Source organism: Antechinus flavipes, chromosome 4, assembly GCF_016432865.1.
Source record: "Antechinus flavipes isolate AdamAnt ecotype Samford, QLD, Australia chromosome 4, AdamAnt_v2, whole genome shotgun sequence".
Taxonomy (NCBI): Eukaryota; Metazoa; Chordata; class Mammalia; order Dasyuromorphia; family Dasyuridae; genus Antechinus; species Antechinus flavipes.
In genome coordinates this window covers 161381225-161405673 of record NC_067401.1, presented here as the reverse complement: position 1 = coordinate 161405673, position 24449 = coordinate 161381225, and the positions used below count along the sequence as shown (strand labels likewise).

At 35.6% G+C, this 24449-nt stretch overlaps 1 protein-coding gene across 1 annotated transcript in view; it reads right to left on the bottom strand.

The window, feature by feature from the left end:
- The window catches only part of PITPNC1 (phosphatidylinositol transfer protein cytoplasmic 1), a 361819-nt gene that overhangs the window by 5262 nt on the left and 332108 nt on the right, over positions 1–24449 (bottom strand). The gene's annotated exons all lie outside the window — the stretch shown is intronic.

Below are 24449 nucleotides of genomic sequence, written 5' to 3'. Positions count from 1 at the left end.
TTGCACAGCCAGATAACCCAGAATCAGAATCTGAATACTTACTCAGAATTTCTCAGGATACTTCTCAATGTACTTTCTAAACATGAAAAATAAATATCAGGAAAACAGAGAAACAACACATATTGTGTGTATGTGTGTGTGTGTGTGTGTGTGTGTATGTATATGTGTATTTGAGAAGATCTAGTCATTTCTTCCTAAATGGGAAGTTAAAGATTTAATAGATATGACAACTAACTAGTAGATAAGAATTATTCATTTAAATTTTTTTTTAACATTTTCTTTCATAATGTGTTCTTTTCACATAAAAACAACATACACAGATCTAGCGGTTGGTTTTGGTCATGTGGAAGAAAATCTGTGCTTTGCCAACACTCTTAGCAACTATGTGTTAACTGTTCCACCTTACAATGAAGAGAACTTGCTATCTCTAATACTGGAACACTTCTCAGTAGAGCCAAATTTAAAAAAAAAATGGGGAAAAACCAACACGACCAAAGGAACATTTGATGGGTTTTCAGCTTCTTTTCTTTTCTTTTCTTTTTTAAATCAACCCAAACCCTACAAAATCATGTTTTGGAATTAAAAAAATAAATACAGTCCTGTTAGGGAAGGAAATATTTTACATTTCTGAGTTTTCCAGATAAACAAAACTCTTTTAAATAGAAAAAATTTTAGGTCCTAATTTTTAATAGAATTATTTCTAAGACATATATTACCTTTTCTTTTTTTTCAGAGTATGTGGAACATAACAATCTTTTCTTTATGACCCATCACCATTACTCATGAATATTTATTTATTAGGGTTTAGACAATAAGGTCTTATGGGAAGGGTGTCTAATACTTTTTATCCCTATTGTAAATGTCTCCAGACTGCTTGGGCTTTTGAATTGGGTTTCTTCTCTTATTATTCTTCTGTATCCTTTCTTATTCTCAAACATCATTTCTTGGGACTGTTACTATGTCTCTTTAAGTGCAGATCTATCTCTTCCTTCCATTTATGTTGCCTCTAATCCTATGGATAAGGGAACAGATAATCTTCCACATTTAGCAACCATCACCATCATGATCACCATCACCATAATTTACAAAATACCTGGCTGGGTAAATGCAGCTGTGAAACACAATCTAGGTACTGAGGTCAGTCAAGCTTACAGATATCCTACTGAAAAAAAAAAATCAAAGGACTCAGGGGTTTTCTTGTGAGTAAAAGGAATGAGATTTCTGTCATTGGCTGCCTAGAAAGTTCCAGGTTGCTGGCTTTATTCTCAATAGTTAAAGTTAATTAAACAGGGATATGCTAAAGCCAACTTGAACTTATAAACTGACTGTTAAACTTTCAGTGGGAACATTAATACCTCAGAAATTGGTAAAAGCTACAAAGCAGAATTTGATTTATTGTTTAATTGGTTGCTGGACTTAAGTAATGGAAAAAGGTTAATAATGTAAATTTAATGTAAAAGTGTTATATGTCACTGGAGAGTCAGATGTTAAAACATTTACCAGCATATCCCTGCTGACAAGTGACTACTACATTAGTAAAGTATCAGAGTAGGAATAAAGTAAAATTAATTTTATGTGTAAATTGTCACAATCCTAATTAGTACTTCTCTTTACTTCAGTAGTGGACTACTAATTGGAAGTCTGTACTAATTAAGTTTGGCACCAAAATGATGTGTCCCCAGCAGAAGTCTGTCTAAGGAATAATAAACAAGGTAGAAACAGACTACATCAGAGTTTGTGGATCAATCAGTACTAGAATTGGACTTATCAGTGGCTACTATACTTCTAGCCTGGGTAAGACCCAAAGACCCACTTTTAAAAACAAAACAAAATTTAAAAAAACACCTAAAATTGAGAATGTGTCAAGTGAAAAAAAAAACAACTTACAATTTGTTGTTTCATCAGTTTGTGTTTAATTAATCAAAAAAGCTTAATAGGCCAAGAAATAAAATGTTTTAAAGAAGTGGGTGACAATTAACCCTCTTCCCAAGTCATAAACATGTCTCTAGAAAATCAGTTTTAAGTAGAATTAAAGGTAGTGGACTTAGATAACTAGAGGCTTCCATACCTATCAGTTCTGTATACATATCTCATTCTTTTTTTTTTTTTTAAGCATAGATTAAAAAATATAATGTTGAAATCTTTTGCTTTTATTTTTCAGTTGTTTTCAGTCTTGTCTGACTCTTTGTGAGCCCCCCCCTTTTTTTTTTTAAGCAAAGATGCTGGAGCTGTTTGCCATTCACTTCTGTAACTTATTTTTACAGATAAGTAAAGTGAGGCAAATAGGGTTAAATGATTTGCCCAAGATCACATAGATAGGAAGTGTCTCAGGCCACATTCATTCAAGATGAATCTTACTCTCTCCAGGTCTAGCACACTATTCCCAGTGCTCTTTTGGTTTTTACATTAGCTCAATTTTCTCTTCTAGCCCTTTTTCTTTTCTCAAAAGTCTCTTCCTTCCTCCCTCCTCTCTTTTCTCTCTTTCTCTGTCTGTTTGTCTGTCTCTCTCTGCAAATTAATATTGCCCAACCACTGAAACCTTTTCCTGAATAACATGCTGAACTCACAATTCCTACAACTTCTTCATTGTGCTTCTTGTGGCTCACATTGCTGACTCAATATTGAGTTTGGAGTCCACTGAGACTCCTCCTTTTTTTTCCAAACTGCTGTCCAACCATAGTAGTGAAGGTTACAATATTATAGTGCTGCTCCAAATGTAAAGATATTACATCAATTCAATAGATCAGTCACAGAATCTGGGAGGGAGAAGGGATTTCACTCTTACTATGAAGCTCTCTAAAGCCAAATGTTAAATTTTTAATATATATACTTACATCTTGGAAAATGGCAAATGCTACAAATTAGGGCTTGATTTATTGCTCTGTTGATTAAGAAAATAATGGAGAAAATATTAATGTTGCAGCTTAGACTTAAAAATATGTTGTGTGTACACTTTTTTTTTTTTTTTGGAAGAGCTGGTTATTAAAAATTTACATTCTTGCACACTCTTGCAATCACCTACCTCCTGACACAAGTCATTCCACTTTTTGGACAACTCCAGTAGTTGGCAAGTTTTTCCTGACATTTAGCTATAATATGCCTCTTTGATATTTCCACTCCTTGCTCTAGATTCTATCCTTTGAGGGTCTCTCCATGATAGCTTTTTTTTTTTTGAAAGACTGTTGGGGTTAAGTGATTTACTCAGGCTCATGCAACTAGTAAGTATTAAGTGTTTGAGGCCCAATTTAATTTCAGGACCTCTTGACTTCAGGGCTGGTGCTCTATCCACTGTGCCATTTAGTTGCCATCATGATAGCTTTTCAAAAAATTGAACACTCTTTTGAGTCCCCCCTAGGTTAAACATATGCAGATTCTTTGGGCCATCTATATGTGACAAATTCAAGGATCTTCATAGCTGGTTGCTCTAATATGATCACTTTTTTATTTAGCAATGTCTTTAGACTCCTAGAAAATTGGATGAAGGCTGATAAGGATAGAGCACAGAGAGACTATTGTTCTCTCATTCTAGGAAGCTATCCCTTTTCATATAGCCCAAGATGACATTACATTTTTTAGATACCACCTCATACTCCTGACTCACATTCAGTTTGCAGTCCACTAAGTGCAAGTCACTGATCAAAGCACAAGAAAAAGTATAAATCCTTAAAGTATTCCACTGGAGATTTCTTGTCATGATGCCATTGAATTACTAGCAACAATGTTTACAATTCAATCTTTCTGTCACTTCTGATCATATTATTGTCTAGTTCTCATTTCTATATTTCTTCAGGGGAATTGGTATGAAAGATTTTTGCTAAAATCTAGGTAAACTATATATATCCACTGCATTTCCCTCAATTAATAGTTCAGTAATCCTGTTAAAAAAGGAAATGATCTGTTCTTGATGAACCCTTGTTGGCTCTTTGTAATCATAGTTTTTCTTTCTGGATGCTCGCTAGCCATCTCTTTAATAGTTCATCCAGAAATTCCCCAACAATCAATAAGTATTTTCTTACTGGTCAAGAGAATGACAAATTTAAAAAAAATGTAAATATCAGAACATAATTTTTCCTTTTCTAGATCTTGTAGTAGTTCTATTTTCCACAACTTTTAAGATCCCACTGATAGTGGCTTGGCAATTATTTCTGCCAGTTCTTTTAGTACATAAGGATATGGTTCCATTGGACACAAATTAAAGTGGGGAAGAGAATGGAGGCAAGTAGGTCAATTAGAAGGCCATAGTAATAGTACAGGTGAGTGGATAACATCTTTAAAGTGCTGATTACATGAATGGTAAAAAGGGGATAGTTGCAAAATATGTGTGAAGGTAAAAATGTCAAGATTTGGCAACTGATTGTATATTTTGAGCAAGGGGGAATGAGGAGTCCAGGATTACATCAAGATTATGAACCATTGGATGGTGGCGCCCTCAACAGAAATTGCTAAATCTGGCAAAGGAGTAGGTTTTATGGGAAAGATGGGCTCAGTTTTGGATATGTAGAGTTTAAAATATCTCTCTGACATCTAATTTCAATTGTCCTACCGGCAGCTGATAATCTTGTGATAGGATCCTAATATGTTATTTGGGTATCAAGAAAATAGAGTCTCACCTATCATTTATATAATTGTTTTCACTAACAAGGAAGGAAATACAAAGACTAAAATATTTTGAGAATACAGTGGAAAAACAATGACTTTGGGATGTCTCTGGGGAATAAATTTTGAGAACAGCTTCAAACTGTATTTCTTACACTTCATACCTTTGTGGTTAAACAAATTTACCTAACTTCCCTGTGTCTCAGTTTTCTCCTTTGGTGATTTCTGAGGTATAATTCACATTAAAAAAAGAAAACAAAAATAAAAGAAGATGTTGTTCAATAAGACAGGTGAGGTCCCTTCTTCCTCTTAGATCTATGATCCTGTGATTCTAACTCATGTGGTAAATCAATATTTTTCTCTAATAAAAATGACTTCCTAAAGAAATGGCTTGAATACGTTACTCTACTGCACTTGTCCAGCAGGGGGCAGAGTCTATCAAAAGTATTAATGGTTTGATTATTACACACCATTGCAAAAATTTATACAGTTTATTAGAATACTCTCTTTGAATACACTGAAACTTCTTAAAATGTGTGGGAGCAGTTATGTCACCTCCTTCTTGTCACTTCATGGATATTATTAAAGCATAATTTTAATCTAATTCTGAAATGGTTTTGAATTGATGACTTAAAATATATTTTCCACCTATACTTGATATAAGGAACAGCCTGTGCTTTGAAACATATCCTGATTATATTAGGATCATGGAAAATAGAAGCTAGAGAAGAAAATGAACAATTCTCAATTTTATGAAATTTCAAAGAACACAAGAATAGTTAAAGTATTTGGAATTCAACTACTCTTTTGTGGGTATAAACTGACACTTTCTGACTTGGTCTAACAAAAGTCTTGTGGACACAGTAATTAATGCAATTATTGTTTTATGGAAAATGGCTCTTAAGCCTTCTGCTTTATAACTCAGGGTAAAAGTTGTTCTGTGTAGTTTGGAGAACAATCTACGGGGCAGCCCCTATAAGTTTCTATGAAAAGATTTTCTCTTTCAGGTGGCTGCCCCAACAAAAGCCCATACCCAAATTTCTGTCTTCCATGGAGAGAGTTGGTGGTGGAGTGTAGCATCCCACCCATGTTGTCCTGTGGTCAAATTTTGCCTTATCACAATCTATCCCCGAGAACTTCTGTCCCCACCATTTGGGTGGTAAAGAACACACGCAAATAGTGGTAAGTGTTCAGGAAGTAAATACAGTCAACACAATTCAATATATCAATATTGGTAGACACAGAAGTGACCTGTGAGAGATGAGCCACATCGTTGTTTAGATAGACCTGTGCCCTTTTATCTGTATTGGAAAACAGGGAATTGGTTGGTATTTAAGATTCCTGCTTAAGATCTCCCACTCAATGTTTCCAGGCTCACGAGATCTATTAAAGATCCTAAAGACTTTTTGCCCAATTCACACTTTCTAAGCATTCAAAAAGTTTCCCTCTTAGCTGAGAAATGGATCTAGGAAGCTATCCTTCCTCTATCCTCTTCCCACAAGCATCCTTTTTTTGCTTTGAGTAAATAGTAATATCATCACTTTGGAGAGTGCATTATTTTACTTGAATATACCATCTCTTATGGGGTCACTCTAAGAATGGGACTAGATCTGCTCAAACCAAAGAAGAGGTGAAACTTAGCCTAAGATTCAGTGAAACTTTAGTGATATTTCTAGGAAAGACTATTCTTGGGTTGAGTGCCTAAGTCCAATATAGCTGACTCCATGATAGGAGGTCCAACATTTAATTATAGTTGGGTCAGGGATATGCTAGAATAGGATTGTTAAATTTTCAGTATAAGCATTTAACTTCAGAAATCAGCAACCGGGGCTTGATTTATTGCTTTGTTGATTATCTAACTTAAGAAAGTGATGGAGAGAACATTAATAATGCAAATTAAAATTAAAAGTGTACTCAAGAGTACATTCTTCTTTTTTTTGAAGAACTGATTGCTGAACATTTATCAGCTCTCTCCTAGACTATGAGATATCACATCTCCTGGGGATTTGCCAGGGGGAATAGTTAGTACCCAATTTACCCAGGTGTTAACCAAAGGAAAATTCACAACTATAGACAGATTAACAACAAACTTCTTATTTCATTAATAATTAATATAGTCTTAACAAGAGGAGCTGATACTATTGCAATCAATAGAGAAGGTGATTTGTCCCTCTTGGGACAAGTCCCAGGACTTAAGTAATGGGAGGAGGGAGAAGAGAGAGGAGATTGGAGAGAACCCATCATCTCCCTTGGATGAAGCCTCCTCTTTCTTATGTGGGACAGTGTATGCCTAAACCCAATCTAGGTCGATTTGGCTCTTGTCATTATATACTTCCTTTTGCAACTTTTTATCTCTAGGTATAGTGGTACCAATGAGGAAGAGCCTCTTCTGTTGTTGAGGATTGCTTTCTTTTCCTTCCTTCCTTCCTTTCTTTCTTTTTTTTCTTTCTTTTCTTCCTTCTTCCACCCCCCCCCCCCCCGGTTTTTCTTATAGGGACAAGCCCCTGGATTTCTTTACTCTAGGTCCAGTTGCCATCACTGACATGCTATCTGGCATTTAACCTGCCCCAAAACAGTCAGCATGTCCTAAACCACAGAATGATTACTGGTTGAGACAAATGGGATTTCAGGTGGACCGAATTCTCTCCAGGAAGTCTGGACTCAATCTGACTGCTGAGAAATATGGTCAGGACTATGGGACAGGGTGGAGCTTGGTTATTAATATTGTTGTTATTGTTGTTTTTAAGGTCAACACATCCAGAAGGAAATTCCCACCCAGAAGTCAGAATGCTTATCTAATTTAATTTCCAGAAAAAAAATCTCCTTCTTCTTTGGGAACATTATAGTTATACTCTATATTAGTATATAGCTATATAGTTATATTCCTCTATTGGTAGGGGATGGGATATAATTTTGGCCTAATTCAGAAATGGTTTGGAGTTGATGATTTAAAATGTATTTCTCATAATATTTTTTCTCTTGATAAAAGCAATAGATAGTACTTTGAAATACTTCCTGATCATACTGGATCATAACTGAGGGAGACTATGTGAAAAAAAAAAAAACCTCAACTATATGAAATTCCAAGGAATTCAACAAAAAGAGCAGTAAGCACTCTTAACTTAAGTACTCTAATGGGGGTGGGACACTGGTTGGGATCTTTTCAATTTGAATGCGAAGCAAGTAGTCCAGACTTGTTAATTCCCTTCTTGATTAATTCAGTTTGGCTTGTTCCCTATACTCCTAGTTAAAGGAGCAAGGAGAACAACTTCTCCCAGTGGCCAGAGCTGGAATCTTTTTCTGAAGCTGTCTAGGTCTTTAGTTGGGTCTTAAAATTGCTTGTGTTTAAATCTGACTCTAGTGAGTGAGAGAGATTCTTTTCATTTCTCTGATGAGATATATATGTTGGGGGAGAAATTTGCTCTAACCTGAGGCTACAGACTGACTCTGTGCTATATTTGCCCTTAACTTCCTCGAGAGACAAAGATACAATCTTCTAGATTATGGCTGGATCCCTTTTAGACCTGTCTGCATTTATTTCCTTGTGAAGATGGATTATCTGCCTCCTCTGTTTTTGTATGACCATGAGGATTATAGGGTGGTATTCTTCCTTACATTATCCTTTCCCTTCATTTGCTCAATGGCTAGGTCCTTAGGCTTCCTGGTTTTACTCATGAGATTTTCTCCTTTTCCTCCATGGGAATCATGACTCTTGGGTGATTGGATAGCAGGGGCTTATGTTGAGTCATCTTGGCACAAAAAGGACCACTTCTTTTTGATTAAGATTTCTCTTGAATCATGAGCCATTGAGCCAGGAGCACTTTGTAGTGGGCATATGAGTTGTTTCCGTTATGATATAATAAAACACTCAGTTATAGTACCTAGTACCATAGTATTTTTAAAAATTGAGCCTTTCTCCTCCTTTCCAAGGCCTGCTCAGTATTTTAGGGCTGTATAATTCTTCACATAAGTTTTCAGAAGCTCTCTAAGAGACAAGCAGGGCAATTTTAATATGCTCCTATGACAAAGACCCCTCTGTTCCTAAGAGGACCCAGACTGAATCACAGGTCATCTATCTGTGGGCATCTCCCCACTGGATTGTGCCAGCTAGAAGCTACACTGTTTGTCCATGGCCTAATTTTGGCCTATGCACACTCTATGTGGTCTTTCATTTATAAGCATCTCCTGAGATGAGATGAACAGCTATGTGTTTTACTTTCTTTTAAAATCCCACAAATAAAAATGTCCTCTTTTTGTTCTAGTCCTTCATGACTTATGTCCAGTATAGTAAACACTTAAGAAATTTTTACTGAGTTGGATTGAAAGCAAACTTCCAAAGAACACTTTATCTTACGACTGGCTCTGCTTTATGATAACATGGTGGTAAAATAAAAAATAAATAAATAAAATCCTTCATAACCCTACTTTGAAGCAAAAACAAGTTAAGCCTCTATTCAATGAGCTCCTTCATAATCAATCAATGCATGAAAAAGGTGTGGGGGGCAGAGGAGGGCAGATAATCAGGTCTCCAATTTTAAGTTCTCTCATATTCATTTAAAGATAATTCATAAGTCCAATGGGGAACAAGGCATCCACCCCCAACCACCCCAGAAAACACACACACACACACACACACACACCACAAACAAGCTTATTCAGTAACAATAAAATACTAGAGTGCCAACAAAGAGGGTCTTTTTAGAAACAGTGTTCACTGATGACTAAAGTCAACTCTTAATTATGCCCAAATATATTGTTTATTTTGTGGATTGTATGGAGTATGAGCAGGGTTTCTTAAACTTTTTCCAGTGGGAATTTCTTTAAAAAATATTTATCCCTCTTCTCCCCATCTCAGCATAACTAACTGAATGAGAACTGTACATTTCAGGGACTAATAAATTGGTACTTTATTTTGGTTTGCACCTGTGGGTGCAATATATTTTATCAATATAGGAAATAACCAGTGTGAAAATTCCTTCTACCCAGACAAATCAGCGACTCATCTGTAAATTATAATATTGGAGCATGGTCTAGGAGAAATAAGAAATTATGTAACATGGTCCCACAGCTAGTGTGTATATATATATATATAGAGAGAGAGAGAGAGAGAGAGAGAAAGAGAGAGAGAGAGAGAGAGAGAGAGAATGGACAGCAGATAGATAGAACAACTCCTTGACTTCAAAGCTACCTCTCTATAAAATATTAACTTAAATTAATCATCTTTACTATTACTATTTGTAAATTACTAAATCTGTCAACTTTTTTTTGTTGATGTTTTTGTCTAAGGCTAGATTTACTTCATAACCTAGCATGTTTCCAGATCACTTCCCCATCTTTTCTTGGCCAGTGTGGATGTGGGAAAGGTTGATTGATTCCAAGATTAGTCTAAGGAAACAGAACTAGCAAAGTCAAACAGGTACAAAATGCTGCATGATACATTCAAACAAACAAGTAATTTCTCGGTTATTTACTGTTTCTCATCATCTGTCCTATTGGCTTTTAGATAATTAAAAATTCATTGTATTATAAAAATCAATCACCCAGAGCAAGATTTTGTTTCAATGAAATGTTGGTTTTCTCCCTTTTTTTTGTCTTCGCATAGGATTTTCCACTAATGCTGCAAGATATTTTCACCTTCCATGCTCAATACAACTTTATAGTCAATGCAACAACCCAAAGATTAAGTACCTTTAAAGCAATCAAAATGCTAGCAAAATCCCTAAGCTTATCGTTGCCCAGTTGAGAGGTGGTTCAAATTCTTTATTAAAAGCAATGAGGTTTTAGTGTATTCTGTGTGTGGGAAGTTAGATTAAAAAGTGTTTTTGTAATACTTTAGAGAAAACATAATAATATTTGGTGTAGGGATGGGTGATATGCTGAAAAAAATCTACATACACTTGTTTTGTCAAGGCTGTTTATGTCATCCACAGCAGATGAGTGCTGATTGCAAACTTTAATGTTGGTTTGTTCATGCATATTTTTCTCGTATTCCCGAACATCATCCATTGTCATATCTGAAAGAAGGTCAAGATGATGGCAACTTCCATTATTAAAGGCAAACTTTCAGAGGGAATGTTTTAAGGGAAAGGCAGTAGTGTTGCAGAAGCTAAAGAGGATTTCATAAAGCAGGAAATCCACTAACTTTATGAAATATGAGTCATAAAGTTAGTTGAACCAGCCGGGAATGGGGGGTGGGTTGGAGTGCAAGGTTAAGTCAAAGGAAGTGTGAGAAGAGTGGAAATTGTTTCAAGAAATCTCTGTGAAGTGAGCTAGGTGGAAAGTGTTGGCATGTGGACAGCGCTAGAGGCAAAGATCTTCTAAAAAATTTTTTTTAGAAGATTCCTCAAGAAGAGAGGATCAGAAACTTCTAGGTAGTTGGGTTGTTGTTGTTGTTTTTAACTTACCTGCCAAAGCCCTTTTGAAAGAAACTTTAATATTCTCTTGAATGTAATGTCCTTAACAAGAAGAAGACATTTTCATTGCTAGAGAAGACATGCTTTAGAAGACAGGGAAATTATCTTTGTTCACAAATTTCAGGAGGCTTACTGTAGTTCTAACTAATTATGGGTTTTTTTTTCCATGCAAGTTCTCTGAAAGAATACATGGTATCAGATCATGCAGGCCTAGGTCAGATAGAACTGGATGATAATAAACTTCACGGCCTCATCTGTTTGAAGATAGTTGGTTTTTATCTCTGTTGTAACATAATTATGATTTTGGGGTTACTATTAGCCAGCTGATTTCAGGGCATTAGATTTCTAACCTAATTGACAAAGGACTGAACAAGGCTCTCCTCTCTGACCTGTATAATATATAAAGGCAGTCTAAGCCCTTCTTAGGATTCTTTTCCATAATGTACTTCTATGGAAACTTCATGCTCAAATGATTTAACTCTATTCCATAGCTTCAGCTTTTAATGTGCCCCTTTACAAGGAAGTTAGACATTTTGATGGCAACAAAAAACATGACAGTCATCTATTACCCAGATCCCTAAAACAAGTAAAAATTTAGAGTGGGCATTCACAGCTGGAATTTTTCCTTAAATATTTTCTGTATCATGTGGCTTTGTGTCTTTTTATAACATGCCATGTGTCATGTGAGATTTGCTTCACTCATCAAGGGCAGACTTGCCAGAAGCTTATGATGTGATTCAATGTGATACCCAGTCAAGATAAAGTGTGACTATGTGTGTCTCCAGGCACATTTGATTCAGTTTTTTAAATGAATTTTTTAATGATTTAGTCATTATTTTATTCAGTCTGTGATTTCTTCCCTTCCCATTCTATCATTATCTTCAATCAGAGAAGTTATCCACAAGCAATGTAAGTATCAGGGTGTTAAAAAAGCAGTCTGGCCAAGCAAAGAACATGCTCTTTTGTTAGAAAATTAAAGTAGAAGCAAAAGAGTATAAATTGTTATTTCATGTTAAGTTCATATACATCTCATTAATCAATTAAAAACACATTCCATCAATGTTAGCACTTGTCTTAATTTCTTATGATCAATATTACTTACACACATACATAAATCTTAAATACTTAGAAGTCATCTTTAAATTAAAAAACATTTTCATATTAAAATTATTTTTCTCACATATAATAAGTTCTCAAGGTATTTCATCTTAGTCATCTAATTTCTTTCCCACTTTATTTGGAAATTGAAGGCAAAAAATTTTCAGTTGCTTTTTCTTCTAAATAGCAACAGATTAAAAAAAAATACCTTTAATCTCATTAAAATCAAAGCTGAACCTTGGGAGAGTACCAGTGTTTGTTCCTGTTGATCTATGATGGACATAAAGAGGGAGAAATCACTTAAAGCCTCTTTAGCATGAGACATCCTAGAAATGCATTTCTTTTGTCTATAAGAGTGAGCAGAAAGAAATCCAAATTTTGGGAAGACTCTATTTAGGGGGAAAAAAGATCATTCGCCAAAGAGCCAATATTTCTATTTGAATGCACTTCCAGCTGCTCTCCAAAAGATGATGAATGTTTAATCCCTTGGGTGGTGGACATCCTGGGTCAAATTCTCCTCAAAAACACCCTGACATAACACAAATGCTCTTACAAATGGATCTGACTATTTTCATATTCTTCAGCTTATGCACAGAACACAGAGCACAATAAATCAAGGGCAAACTTATCTATTCAGGCTACTTTATGCTCCATTTAATACACTTGGTCCTAAAAAGCTGCAAGTAAATCAGAAATTTGCAGATAGAATCAAACATATTTTGTCACTGACTTATATTATATTTTCAGGGACAGCGTTTGCTAATGACTGATTTTTACTTGACAGTGGTAACCTTTAAGCCTTTAGGTTTTTTAGCCTTTTTTAAACACATATAGAGATTTGCTAAGCCAGCTTGAATTCATGAGCTATTAAAATTTTCAGTGTGAGAACTTATATCCTGAAAATCAGCAAATGCTACAAATCATGGCTTGATTTACTGTTCTGTTGACTACCTAGACTTAAGCAAGTGATGAAGAAAATGTTATTAATGCAGATTAAATGTAAAAGTATGCTGTATGCATTTTTTTTTTTTTCTGGAGGGTTGGCTGTTAAAGCATTTATCAGTACAATACTGCTTGTGGGTATTCAGAGAGCTCCTGGTAATTCCTGAGAAGAATTACCTTGCAAAGTAACTTTCAACTAGTTTATCCCTGAGTTTACCTATTTTGGAGTTTTCTAAAAGGATGTATATTTTAATTTCCTGAACTTGAAGGTTCCATGCAGTTCTAACATGTTCATTCTAATTCTATCTACCTAAGTCAGGGGTTATTAAGCTGAGATTTTAAAATTGCTTCTAAAAGAACTGTATTTCAATATAATTGGCTTCCTTTGGAAGATTATACATTTTATTTTATGCACTTAAAGACATTATTCTGAGAACACATCCAAAAGCTGTATTAGATTTCTAAAGGGATCCAGGACACAAAAAAGGCTAAAAATTCCTTATCTAAATCAAGAGGATTTTTTTTTTTTAATTAAAGGGATACATTCCAATGACACTTGATTAAAAACAACTTAGCAATGATAGAAATAATTAGGCAAAGAGAAGCATTCCTGAGGTTTTCCATTGAAGACAGGGATCATATCTTATCTAAACAGTATATTTGTCCAAATGTCCAAATACAGAAGTCACTTAAGAAGTATAGATGGATTGAGGGGGATTACCTACCTAATTCATTTTGGCACTCCTTTCTTCCCTTCCCCCGAAATGAAATGTGTAATAGTGGCCTAGCCCTGTTTGTCCATACTTATTCAATGAATGCTCCTACCTTTCTCCGAATAGTGTCCAATCCAGTGATGGAGAAGAGGCATAAAATCATAGCTCTGACAATGTTTATTCTATTTATGGATGACCAGATCAGCTTACTCTTGTAGATTAATTCTTAGCAAAGCTTGAGCTCTGAATTGCCTTTAAGAAACTGATACTTAAGAATATCACTCCTTCATTTTATTGAGCTGCTACTGAGGTACTGAGGAAGTTAGAATTTCACTCCAAACTGTTTCAGAGATAGGCTGACTTATATGAAAAGAAGCTTGGTTTTCAAAATTTTTTTTCATCTAGATATTACTGAATTTTCCCTGCTGTATTTTCAGCATGGCTATTATCAAGTGAAAATGGAAGACTGAAACAGGTCACAGGAAATCCAGAAGTCAAAGGATTAGGTTGATGTTAATTTACCTCTCAGAAAATGACTGCCATCTTACATCTATCAATCAGGCTGCTAGGTGATACCACAGAATCCTGGAATCAGGAAGGCTGAGTTTAAATCTGTCCTTAGACACTTACTGGCTGTAGAAACTGGGTAAGCCATTTCCTCTCTATCGAATTGTTTCCTTACCTATAAAATGGGGTTAATAAAAGTATCTACCTCCCAGGATTGCTATAAGGAAGAAGTGAGACAATCTTTGTAAAGCACTTTACAAACCTTGAAGTGCTACATTTTAAAGTATTAGCTATCATTATCATTACTCTCTAACATTAAGAGAAGAGTATGAAGAGATAATTTTAATAAAACTTTTTTAGTATTGAGATAACATCAATACTAAGCAATAATATTATAATTAATTATATAACTATATATGTAATTGTTACTTTTATTATTAAGAGGCATTACTACTACTACTACTACTGGCTAGCTTTTAGATAGCACAGTGAGGTTTGCAAAATGCTTTATAATCTTGTCTCATTTGGAGACAGCTAAGTGAGACAGGGTATAGAGCATCAGGCCTAAACTCAGGAAGACCTCTTCTTCAGTTCAAATCGGGTCTCAGATATGAGGTAGCAGAGTGATCCTGGGCAAGTCACTTAACGCTATTTGTCTTAGTTTCATCATGTATAAAATGAGTTGGAGAAGGAAATGACACACCACTCCATTATCTGCCAAGAAAACCCCAAATGGGATAACAAAAAGTTGGACATGACCAAAAATAATCAGACTGAACTTATCTCCATTTGAGATAAAGAAATCAGCAAATCAGTGGCTGAAATAGTCTACAAGTATTGATTAAGCACTTATACTAAGTGCCAGGCAATGTGAAATAGGACTGGAACCTACTTTTTTTATTCTTTCCATTAGTCTCCTTTCACTAGATCATAGTCATTGTAATAGGGAGAATGAGACCTCAGAATATGGGGGTTAAAATCAGTAAAGATGCCTTGGAGAACTGAAGACTTGAGTGAATCAGGACTACAGAAAATAATTAAATCAAATGGCATTTGATTACACTGGCACTTCTGCCAGAATATTTGAGGAAGCCCAAACCTATATGGAAGGGAGCTGGCTAGTATATCTTGGAATAAACTCAACAATATGTGGTATCCCTACCTGATTTCAATAGGTAATTTCACATTCAAATCTGGCCTCAGACACTTTGGTATTGTACTCACATAATTTGTTTCCTTGTACCTCAATTTCCTCATTGGTAAAATGGAAGAATAATAACAGTTATCTCTCAGGGTGGCTGGGAGGACAAAACCAGATAATATAAAAACACTTTGTAAAACTTAAAGTGCTAGCTATTATTCTTCAAATATGAATTCTAAAAGAGCTTGAACTGGTTTTCATTTTGTTTTTATATTCTCCTGTAACTAGCACAGTGTGATGCTTAATAAATGTTTGTAGCTAGATTGGATTAGATTAAATTAAGAAAGTTGTATACAGAGACTGGTTGAAGTTATTAGAAAAGATTTAATTGTTGTGCCTGAGATATTGCATTAATTAATTAATTAACAAGCTTTTATTAGAGCTGGAAAGGTCATTGAAGGCCTTCTAGCCTATTTGTTCATTTTATAAATAAAGAAACAGGTGAAGTTACTTGCCTAAAATACTAGAAAGATAGTAAACGGCAGACTTGGGATTGGCATTGTATCATATTACCTCTCTAATGAGTAAACAATAATAAAAACTATGGGCAAAGATAGCAGAGTTTATTCTTTGAATTCTACCAGCTAGCTTACTCCTGAATCCCTTAATACTCAGAGAGAATATGTTTTAAAAAAGGCATTGCCTGGGAGTAACTAAAATAACTGTAGAAAGTGGATCATTGAATTTTTTTCTTTTCTTTCTTTCTTTTCCTTCCTTCCTTCCTTCCTTCCTTCCTTCCTTCCTTCCTTCCTTTCTTTCTGTATGCATGTAGGCAAAAACCAAACACACAAAACGAATACAAAGTCACTTTGGAGGGGACAGCACTGAATACTGCATGGGGAGAGGAGCTGAGAAATCAGGAGAGTTCTCCCACAGAAATGCTTGAAGTGAGTCTTAAAGGGAACAAGGAAAGGTAGGAGGAATAGCCTTCTCAGTACAGGGGAACAGCAAATGTGAAATCTTGGAGATGTATGGTATATAAACTGATGAAGATGCATCTTCATGACTTGAAGTTTGGCATCTTATCCACTGTGCCAGCTAGCTGCCCCATGTAGATTCTTGGAGAAGTCCAGGACTTTCTCCAGTTGTTCTAATCTATATCTGGTCATGGACCAGATGGCTCCAGAGGGGAAACTGAAGCAGTTGACCTTGCACAGCTCTCCCTCACTTAAATTCAGTGTTGCTCTTAGAAAACAAAGGACAAAAACCAACAACCATAACAATCTAAGGACGTCATTTAACTTTTTTGAGACTCAATTAATCATGACTTAGATAACAATTTACCTGTTCATATCCTTTGAATGGTTCTAGTTCTAAATATACTGAATCAATTCTTTATATATTTTTGATATGAGGCCTTTATGAGAGAAACTTACCACAATTTTTTTCCTCTGTTAATTATTGACTTCTAATTTTAGCTATATTAAATTTGTATGCAAACTCTTTTTAATTTTATGTGATCAACTTTGTCCAGTTTATCCTCTGTGATAAATCCTTTGGTCATGAAATCTTGTCCTATCCATAGATTTGAAAGCTAATGATTATTTCCTCTTCTAATTTGTTTATGATGTATCCATTTGAGACTGAACTGTGTATATGGTGCCCAAAACTAATTTCTGACAAACTGCCTTCCATAAAATTTGATGACTTAGTTTTTCTAGTTTTATATAAGAATCCTTTGGGAGTTTGATTGATATGGCACTGGACAATTAAATTACAATGAGCAGTAGAGTTGTTTTTATTATATTGGCTTAATCTACTCATAAGCAAATTGATATTTCTCTAATTAGTTCTGCATTTATGTAAAGTGCATTTCACAGTTATGTTTTTATAGTTCTAAAGTGTATATTGGTAGGTAGATTTCCAAGTATTTATAAATTCTGTAGTTATTTTATGTGGAATTTATCTTTCTTTCTCTTCTGGGATTTGTGGATAATATATAGAAAAACTAATGATTTCTGTAGTTTTATTTATTTTGCGTGCTGCTAATTTGCTCAAAAATATTGTGTCACTTAATTTTTGGTTAACTTTTTAGAGTTAAATAAACTACCATATCATTTGGAAAAACCATTAATTTTGCTTTCTCTTTGCCTATGTTTATTTCCTCTCTTTTTTGTTTTGCTTCTAGCTAATTTTTTTTTTCCCCTGAGGCAATTGGGGTTAAGTGACTAGCCTAGGATCACACAGCTAGGAAATGTTAAGTGTCTGAGGCCAGATTTAAACTCAGGTTCTCCTGACTTCTGGGCTGGTGCTATAGCACTGCCACCTAGCTCCCTCGAACACTTTCTTTAAAGCCTATTTACTGCATATAATTTTTAAGTTTTGTTTTGGTCACTAAAGGACATATTATTTCTGATCTTCTGGACTGATGAAGTTTATATACCCTGAAATATGGTCAACTTTTATAAAGGATTATAAAATGTTTTCATGCTTCTGATTATGTTTCTTGATGTCTAATGGAATCAGTAACTTCCACTTGCTCAAATCTATTTTTTAAGGAATTATTTTCTTCTGTCAGCTTTAGTACCTTCTTTTCCACTTGGCTGATTCTGCATTTTATTTAGTTATTTTCATCAGTGAGTTTTTGTACTTCTTTTTCTATTTGGCTAATTCTGTTTAAGGTGTTATTTTTTTCAGCATTTTTGGTGCCATTTTTATTAAGATATTAATGATCTTTTCATAATTGTCTTCCTATTTTTCATTTCCTTACCTAATATTTTTTCTACCATTTTCATTTGATTTTTTTTTTGGGGGGGGAGGGCAATTGGGATTAAGTGACTTATCCAGGGTCATACAACTAGTAAATACCTAAGGCTGATTCCAGGTTCTCCTGATTCCAGGACCAGTGCTCTATCTACTATGTCACCTAATTTCCCCTTCATATGATTTTGAAAATAATTTTTTACCTCTTCTGGGAATCCTTGTTGAACTTGTACCTAATTAACATTTCCCCCCCTTTGAGTACTTATAGTTATTATCATTTCATTGCCTTCTTTTGTGTTTGGGTCTTGATCTTCTCTTCAACATAGTATCTTTTTATGGTCAGGTTCTTTTTAGGTGGTTTATTTTTTTTGATTTTGAACTTAATCTTAAAGTTGAACTTTGTTTTTGGTGGAGAAACACTGTCTCAAGGGTTAGGTTTTTTTTTTTTTTTTAACTGTTGTTTTCAGAACTAGTTTTGGGGATCTGAAAGTTTTCAGTGCTTCCAAAATGGGGGAAAGTGAGGTCACAGAAATCTGGGAAGGCTTATGGTCATTGCTCTCTTGGGAAGAGCCCCTGATTCCTTCCCACCACACAATTTAATTTTCATTATTAACATTTTTTTGTCACTTTCTAACTCAGACAATCAACAAAACAATTCATCAAGCCTTGATACTGGTTTCATTTCCTGAGTTACAAATGCTTATACTCCAAATTTAACAATAGGTTCTCATAAACTAATATGATCTGGCTCAATACATTTTTAGCCATACTCTTTCTAGGCTATTCTTTGTCCTCAATGTGACCTCTAATCCTTTGATCCCTCAGGCTATCATACTTGCTCTAGCCTCACTCGTTCCTTCCCACTCTTGACCCACTAGTGAATCAGTAACTCTACACTGTCTTGTGCTCTTGAATCCCTTGTACCTTTGTCCCACCTCTGCTCTTCCCTGGATGACTGCCCATCATCTGCCCCCTCCCTTCTAGAATGGAGTTAGAGGACATGAAATTGACCAGGTCCAGTTATTCTGGCGTAGTTATTGTTCCCAGACAGGATACTGCATCTCTCATTCCCAGGCTTTCAATATTTATGTGGATTTTTCCTTTTCCCATGCCTTACTCCTGTCCTAGACTGAAATATCCACTCTCCTTACATCTTAGACTTTCAGGTTTCCTGCAATACTGAATTCAAGTGCTATCTTTTGTGGAAGGATTTTCCTGGTCCCTCACTCCTGAATTCCCCCAGTTTCCAATGCCTTCCTCTCCAAGCTTTCCTTGTATCACCTTGTATCATACAGATTGTCTCCACTTTTAGAATGTAAATTTCTTGAGGACAGGAAATGTTTCACCTTTGTCTTTGTTTCCCTAGCACGGAGCACTGTATAGTGTTTGCAGGTGATTAATGCATACTTACTAATTGACTGAAACAGTAAGTTATAATAAATATCTCTTGATTGATTGATGTAGAACAGGCATTTCTCATTCCCTGTATAATAGTCCTCTATGGTCTATGGTCCCCTCGAAGTACCTTTCACAATTTACCTTTCATGAGCAATCACAAAAGTAATAATAGCTAGCATTTACATAATGCTTTAAGGTTTGCAAAGCACAAATACTTTCTCATTTGATTCTCACGACTACTTTAAGAGATAGATGCTATTATCATTCTCATTTTACAGATGAGGAAACTGAGATCGAAATAGGTTAAATGACTTGCCCAGGGTCATCCATCTATTATGTGCTTGCAGCCATAATTATATTCAGATCTTTTTGACTCTATGGCCAGGGTTCTATTGAATGTGCCACCTCAATAATAAGAGATAGTTATATAAAACTTGAAAGTTTGCCAAGCCCTTTACATACATTATTTCAGTAGGTCCTTATAAGAAATTTAATAGTGGATTTGGAGTATTTGGAATTTCCCTGATTAGCAATTCTAGTGTTGACTGAAAGTTTCTTTGTGAAGAAATCTATCAACCTCAGCAGTTTTATGATCTTCAAAGTATCCTATTTTGGGTTATTTAATTCCTTTTTTTTTTTTTTTTTTTTTTTTTTGTCATTGCCAACTTATCAATCGGAGCCTATGATCTTTTAGATCAGAAGACTAATGGTAAATAAATCATGTGGTTAGATGAACATTTTAGCATAAAGTCTGGATAGACTGTGGGAAAGACTTTCTGATCTGGCCCTTAACCTTTAAAACAGCCCAGATGTAAGTGCATAAAGATTTGTGTTAGAAATCAGAAGAATTACTCACTGAAGACAGATCTTTGCCTATCTCTTGACCTAGGTGAATAAAAAATTTCTCTTTATGAAGTAGAGAATAACTACATTTTGGCTGTCTCAAAACTTTCAGCAGTGTTATGTATTGGATGTATAGATCCTAGTGGTAAGTAAATACAAAACAAGAAGAGGGAAGAGCAAATACTAATCTTTAAGAGGGAGCTCTTCTAAAGTCTTACAGATCTGGGAAAACCCATGAAGATGACTCCACTCTGTAGCTAAATCTGGGATTGTTTATGAAGATACAACTACTTTTTTTTGGGGGGGGAGGGAGAGTCATTTGGGGTTAAGTGCCCAAAGTCACACAGTAAGTGTCTGAGACCAAATTTGAACTCAGATCCTCCTGGCCTAAGAGCTGGTACTCTATCCACTGTGCCATCAGCTTATCTATATATTTTTTAAAATAATCTTTTTATTTTCAAAATACATACAAAGATAATTTTCAACATTCACTGTGACAAGTGCACTAGCACCCCAGACACCTCAGAATCAGGTGGAGTCAGGATAAGCAAAAGTCCTTAGTCTTTAGTCTTGGTCTTTAGACTTAGGATTGAACAGGATGGAAGCAGAATCTCCTCAACTGTCTTCTTCCTCCTCTACTGCAAAAAGTGACTCTGGCTCATCTTACTTCACCCCCTCTTCCCTCCTACAATCCTCTGTATACACCAATCATTGAGCCAGCATAGGATAGTGGGAAGGACCATTTTCCAAGCATATGCCCATAGAGTATTGTCCAATCAGTAATTAGCCCTAAGTGCTTGAACTGACCTCAGTGCAACGACTCAAGAATTCAGCTCTCTACAATTCACCTTTGTAAAACCTTGTGTTCCAAATTTTTCTCCTTCCCTTTCTTTTCCTTCTCTCCCCTAGATAACAAATAATCCAATATAGATTAAACAATAGTACATCTACTTTTACAAAACATATATTTATTTATTTTTGTTACACATTGCTTTATGAATCATGTTGGGAGAGAAAAATCAGAACAAAAGGAAAAAAAAACCATGGTAGACAAAGAAAATAAATGAACATAGCAAGTATTGATTTACATTCAATCTTCATAGTTCTTTTTCTGCATGTCTACTTTTAAATGTCTCAAAGTGATGGAGTGGGGGGTGGTTAGAGGGGTGTGTGTGTGTGTGTGTGTGTGTGTGTGTGTGTGTGTGTGTATGTTTGTGTGAGAGAGAGAGAGAGAGAGAGAGAGAGAGAGAGAGAGAGAGAGAGAGAGAGGAATTGTGTCCCCTTTAATCTGTAAAATAATCACTCTGCCTTTACCACAAATGAATTTGAGGGTAACTGCTTGAGGGAGGTGGTGATTTGCCTTAGAAAAGCCCAGTCTGGGAAATACGCCTTCTCATTGATTCTCTAGAATCTGGGAGGCCAGGAATCAAAGGAGCAGAGTGATTATTTTACAGATTAAAGGGGACACAGTTTCCACCCTCATCATCATCAGTGGCTACATTTGGGACTGTTGACCATTTAACCTGATCTACCCCTTTATTTTAAACCTAACATCCTTCAATGACTATAGTAATCTAGTATTTGACAAAACCCCAAACACTAGCTTTAGAATAAGAACTCACTATTTGACAAAAATTGCTGGGAAAATTGGAAATTAATATGGCAGAAACTAGGCATTGACTCATACCTAACACCCTATACCAAAATAAAGTTGAAATGGGTTCGTGATTTAGACATAAAGACTTATATTATAAGCAAATTAGAAGAACAAAGGATAATTTACTTCTCAGATCTGTGGAGAAGGAAGGAAGCTGTGGCCAAAGAAGAATTGGAATATAAAATGAATAATTTTGATTATAATAAGTTGAAAAGATTTTGTACAAATAAAACCAATGCAGATACGATTATAAGTGAAGCAATAAACTGGTGAAAATTTTTTACATTCAAGAATTCTGATAAAAGCTTCATTTCTAAAATATATAGAGAATTGACTTAAATTTATAAGAATTCAAGCCATTCTTCAATTGATAAATAGTCAAAGATTATGTATTAAGGACCATGCCTGGGTGAAAGGGCAAGTCAATTCTCCGAGAGCCTCCACAGCTGTAGATTGTGACAACTGAGGAAATTATGGAGTGGCTTGTGGACTGGGAATGAAATAAATTGGAAGCAGAGTGAAGAGGAGAGAGGTCAGAGAACAGCAACTGCCCCTCAGTCTCCTAATATCATCATCATCATCATCATCATCCTCTCACAGGAAGAGATCCATTCTGCAGGTCTGAATTAGACCTTTAGCAGCCACTGGCAGGTGGCTTCTGTACCACAACATATGATACCCGAACAGGGACAAGAAGAACCAGCATCATTCAAGAGCTTTTTGTGAGTAGGATCTTCCCAGAGTTCTTTGGTAACCCGTGGGGAAGGAAAGGGAGAAGAGACCTCATAAGAGTTGGGGTAATTAAATGGGCCAACACATCAAAGGGCTGAGCCGGGAGACTGATGAGAAACTTAAATGCCTGTTCTGACTATAGTTCCCTTCTCTGTTTGAAAGTTTGCCTCCATGACATCTCACTATAGTGAGTTATAGTGCTGTTTGCACTCCCTAGCATGCAGAAACTTACTGACCATGCTGTGGGGAAAATAATGACATTTAAACAAAAAATGGGGAATTGTTAAGAACGATGCCTGGGTGAAGGGGCAAATCATTTCTCCAAGAGCCTTCGCAGCTGTGGTTTGGACACTTGCAGGGCAGCCTTTACTGACACAGGTGTTACTTGTGGACTGGGAATGAAATATTTTGGAGGCAGAGGGAAGAGGAGAGAGGTCAGGCAACGCAACAGTCTCTCAGTGGAGAAGTCAAGAGAATGCAAGTGCCTCTCAGTCTTTTTGTATCATCATCATCATCATTCTCTCACACGAAGAGATCCATTCTACAAATCTGGGTTATACCTCCGGCAGCTACTGGTAGGTAGCTCCCATAGCACAACAACTACAAACAGAAAAATTTTCAGAAGAAATTGAAACTATTTCTAGTCATATGAAAAGGTGCTCTAAATCACTATTGATCAGAGAAAAGCAAATAAAGATAATTCTGAGATACCACTACATACCTCTCAGATTGGCTAAGATGATAGGAAAAGATAATGATGAATTTTGGAGGGGATGTAGGAAAACTGAGACATTAATACATTGTTGGTGGAATTATGAACTGATGCAACCATTCTGGAGAGCAATTTGGAACTATGCCCAAAGGGTTATCAAACTGTGCCTACCCTTTGATCCAACAGTGTCTCTACTAGGTCTGTATCCCAAAGAAATCATAAAAAAGGAAAAGGGACCCACATGTACAAAAGTCTTTGTGGCAGCCCTTTTCGTAGTGGCAAGAAACCAGAAATTGAGTGGCTGTCCATCAGTTAGAGAATGACTGAATAAGTTATGATATATGAATGTTATGGAATATTATTGTTCTATAAGAAATGATCAGAATCATGATTTCAGTGACACTTGAAGAGATTTGGATGAACTGATGCTAAGTGAAGTGAATAGAACTAGGAGATCATTGTACACAACAACAGCAATGATCAATTCTGCAGGATGTGGCTCTTTTTAACAATGAGATGATTCAGGCCAGTTCTAATGATCTTGTGATGAAGGGAGCCATCTACACCCAGACAGAAGATTGTGGGAACTGAGTGTGGATCACAATATAGCATTTTCACCCTTGTTGTTGGCTTGCATTTTGCTTTCTTTCTCATTTTTCCCTTTTTGATCTGATTTTTCTTATGCAACATGGTCATTGTGGAAATATGTGTAGAAGAATTACACATATTTGACAAATATTGGTTTATTTGCCATCTAGGTGAGGGCGTGGGGGAAAAGGAGGGAAAAAATTTGGAACAAGGTTTTGCAAAAATGAATTCTGAAAATTATCTATGCATATGTTTTGAAAATAAAAACTTTAATAAAAAAAGAATAAATCTAACATCCTTTCTTAACTAAAGAAGGGAGAAAACTGAGTTTGGGAGAAGGTAAGCC